This window comes from Citrus clementina, unplaced genomic scaffold (assembly GCF_000493195.1).
Source record: "Citrus clementina cultivar Clemenules unplaced genomic scaffold, Citrus_clementina_v1.0 scaffold_3, whole genome shotgun sequence".
In the NCBI taxonomy this organism is placed as follows: Eukaryota; Viridiplantae; Streptophyta; class Magnoliopsida; order Sapindales; family Rutaceae; genus Citrus; species Citrus x clementina.
This window is the reverse complement of record NW_006262339.1, coordinates 10685247-10689680: the sequence shown is the minus strand read 5'-3', so window position 1 is coordinate 10689680 and position 4434 is coordinate 10685247. Positions and strand designations below refer to the sequence as shown.

At 33.5% G+C, this 4434-nt stretch overlaps 1 non-coding gene across 1 annotated transcript; it reads left to right on the top strand.

Annotated features, from left to right (window-relative positions):
- Window positions 1-331: 331 nt before the first annotated feature.
- LOC112100451 lies at window positions 332-436 on the top strand. The gene has a single exon (XR_002906823.1). It is a non-coding gene; the product is annotated as a small nucleolar RNA R71 (small nucleolar RNA).
- Window positions 437-4434: the final 3998 nt, after the last annotated feature.

Below are 4434 nucleotides of genomic sequence, written 5' to 3'. Positions count from 1 at the left end.
GTGCCTTTCTCTATAATAAACGCGGGATGCTTCAGCAACTTGGTTGACAGTTGCTGGAGCAGTAGTCATAACATTTAACCATATTTATTGATGAGGTCACTTGGGGTGATAACGCTGTCAAGGCGTCTACATTATGAACTCATGTTGTTTCTCATGCTGTAGCTTACCTGGTTGATGGCCAATCATAGTTATTGTTGGCTATCTTCTCTGAAATTCCATAAGCTTCTTTGTAGGATTTAGATAGCAAAGCCCATTTGCTGAAGGGTCCACCATTAATCTAATGCTTAGGTTGAGACTATTGTAAAATGTTTCCAACTATATACAACAAGTAATACCATGATAAGGACATCTCCTGAGTAGATCTTTGAATCTTTCTCTTCCATCATAAACTCTCATCTTCAAGTTGATGGAAATATGTGATCTCATTCCTCAATTTTGTATTTTTAGTCGGTGGGAAGTATTTCATCAAAAATTTGTCAGTCAAGTCATTCCATGTGGTGATAGAGTTAGGTAGTGAGGAGTTCAACCATACTCTTTTTCGATCTTTTAAAGAAAATGAAAAAAGTCTGAGCCTCAATGTCTCATGTAATGCTCCAGCAATTTTGAAAGCATCACTTATTTCCAAAAACAACTTAAAGAGTAGATGATGATCTTCAAATAGCAATCCATTGAATTGCCCTACTATTTGAAGCATCTGAAACATCACTAGTTTGAGCTCAAAATTATCAGCTTACACTTCGGGCTAACTATTTCAGGGTTTATGGCTAGAGGGATGTACACTGTGTATTCTCTAATGGCTCTATCTTTATCATCTGCCATATGGATAATATTGTTATTCCCTAATTTCCCATAAATAATCTACCCATTCTGACCTTCTTGACATCCTTGCATGTACATGGAATGATAGCCCTAATGATGTGGTCTATCCAATAGAGCTTGCCACGTGACACAATCCTAAGTATCTGAATTATTTTCATTTTATGGCCATGATTTATTCGCTATATTTATAAATAGGGGTTTCGCCCCCTAATTCACAATTTTGAATCCAAATTTGAGCTCCATTTTATCTAAATCTTGTTGCATCTTGTATTTTTCTATGATTTTTAAAAAGTTACCATTTTACCTCTAGCTCAAAATGAGTAGTTAATTTAGTTTCAAGCTTTGGTTGAAGGTGGACCTAGTGATGCACGGGCTTAATTTGGTAAGTTTACTTTTCTCTCTAATTTACTTAGGTTGTTTTGATTCATCATTGACAGATAATAATAATATTGTCTAGATTTTGTACAGTATACCAACTCTCTAATGCAAGATCATTACTGTTTGGCACAAAGAGACTTTACACTAAATTTATTAGTGAGAAAATCCCCTCTAGTATTTGTGGTTTGTCTTGACTCAGTGTTGACAGATAATTCATCTAAGTTATTTAGTAGATAATCTTGCCACATTGTGAACAGTATGATTATTATCACCTAGCACAACTTGTATTTAATACCACATTTAATAGAAGATTATTTTCCCCCAGCACAATGAGTGCTGGATATGATATTTACCAGAAAAAGGATTATGAGAAGTGGAAATAACCCCCTCATAAATTAATTGGAACGAAAAAGAGTATTAAGCTCATGGTGAAATGTTGAGTGTGAATCTAGAGACTCAAGCGCTTCATTTGCATTGTTTCATCTTTAATTCATTCCCGCCATTTTATTTTAAATCATAAGATAAATAAATCACATCCAACCAATTGGCATATAAACTTGGAAAATTAATCCTACATACGATTAAATCTACATTTTCGTGGGATCAGCACTCATCACCATTAATCTATACTACAATATATTCATGTGCTTGTGAGTACAATAAGGTTCACTGACCTTTTAGTTTTCGTTTGTGTGTCTCATGTTTCTATCACCGGTCGTTACACTTCAGCGTCCTCTTGAACCTACTCAGCCACTACAACTTAGCATCACCCTTAAGGTACATGCTTGTGATAGTGACCCGCTCCACTTCAGGCATTGGAGTAGCTCGAAAATATTGCTCCACATCCCACAGAAAATTCTCCAACTCTTTGACATTCCAAGTCCCATTATAAGCCTTAGGTTCGAGCACCTTGACTTTCGAAAGTTTATCCTCTGCACGAAAAGTGTTGCTTACTGCCTACTTCAGCAATCCAACTTCTTTATCAAGATCCCTGTTGGTGTATAAATACTAATGCTATTGGTGTTAATGTGCAAGTGTACACAACAAGCAATAAAGTGATGAGTATTCAAGATCGTCTCCGCAGGGATTGATGTTATTATACTTGCCACAACAATCTTAACAGTGCAGATTTTGTGTCTAAATTAAGATAAACAATTGATGAAACTAATTTACTAATTAAAATAAAAACACAATAAATAAAATTCAACAAAGTAAATTATCACGTCAAGCTCAAGGATAAAACTAATAGGAATATATAGTAGTTGAGTCAATAAACTCTCTTAATGGTCTTGACTATTTTTCTAATGTTTGGCTTGGTTGCAACAACATTTGCTACAGCACTGGGCAGAATCCTTATGCATCCCCAGCCGTCGCATGTTGGATATCTTATATCTATATGCAACCTAACAGTGATCAGTTGTTATGCCAACATAAGATATAGCATTACACACTTAGGTTCTATTTACCTTACAAGGTGAATCCTTATGTCTAGTTCATCACTAATCTTAAATCAAGCATGGCCATTTTGGGACTCAAGTAAAACTCAATTTAAGTTCAAGTATTTTTCTGATATGTTCCACTAAGATAGGCCCTTTTGCGGCTCTTCATTAGCTAGTATCATTAAATGGGTAATCAGCCGAAATAACGAATAAAATAAATACTATCAAAATAAACTGCTACAACAAACATGAAGCAACACATATTTCTAGTCAATAAACCATCAAGATTGTTTATCACTCAACTATAAATAAATTTAGTTCATGGTTTGTAAAAGAAAAATAAAGAAAAAAGTTTCAGTCATGAAACACATCCCCATAAATAAATAGAAAACGAGAAAGCAAGAGAAGAATAAGAATGATTAAGCTCCCAATTGATTTATGCAAATTTGAAATACAAGTATGCAACCCAAGAGGGGGGGTGAATTGGGATATTAAAAATTATTCAATTTTAAAACAAAACTCAATGCAAATCTAAGACGGATTTAAAGCAATAACAAATAAATTAATCAAGCACAATAAAAAGATTAAGGGAAGAGAAAACAAACACAATGATTTTTAAGTGGTTCGGCAATTCCCACCTACGTCCACGCCTCCAAGTTCACCGGGCTTAAGGATTTCACTAAGCAAGCTTCCAAGGCTTCAAATGCTTATAATTGACTTCTAAGGTGTCAATGGACCTTCACAACAAAAGATTATCCCAAATCTCTTAACCCAAGTGTATCCCAAGACTTACAATCTTTTAACTTGATTTTACAAAAAGGATTATAAATGAATTTCTCTCACACAATGTGTTTGATCACAAATGAATGCTCAATGTGTGAATGAATAAGATGAATACAAGGATTTAAAGCTCAATGAAAGTTGTATTCTCAATATTTTGCTCAATAATGATCGTTGGAATTCCTTTTTGTTTGAATTAGATTGAGCTTATTTATAGTTGGAGCTGAAAACTAGCCGTTATTGACTTTCTGCACACTGTCGGATCGCCGCTAACTAGATGTCGGATCGCCGCTTGACTGGTCAATATGATCGTTGGGGCTGATTTTTAAATTGTCGGATCGCCGTTTAGGTCCAGAGGCTAATCTTCAGTTCTGTTAAATATCGACGAGCCGTTTATCAAAATTGTCGGATCACCGTTTAGGTCCAGAGGCTAATATTCAATTCTATTAGATGTCGGCGAACCGTTATCAAGATGTCGGATCGCCGTTTTCTACAGTAATTGCTACAGTGACGTATTTTCTAAAATTATAGTTTGACCCCAAAACTTTATAAAACTATATTACGGCTCAAAACGTTATGAAACTTTACAAATAGGTCCAATTTTAGAATTTCTAAGTAATGCTTTGTTAATCCCAAAACTTTCTAAAATTATGATGTAGCCCAAAATGCTATGACACTTTTCAAATAAGTTCTTCTCCAAAATTTCAAGCAATACTTGTTGATTTCAAAGTTTTCAAAATTCTTTCAATTTAAACCATAAACTTGAAAAATAACTAATTTCATGAAATCATTTTTCCATTAAATATGAAACCTTTATAATGTAAAAATAATGATTTATTTAAAAAGAATAAAAACAACCAATTTCATAAAATCATTTTTCCATTAAATATGAAACATTTATAATGTGAAAATAATGATTTATTTAAAATATATAAAAAATAATTTGAGCTTAAAAGATTAATCATTCTTAATCTTGTTTGTTATCATCAAAATCAACATTATGGAAACATATATGTTA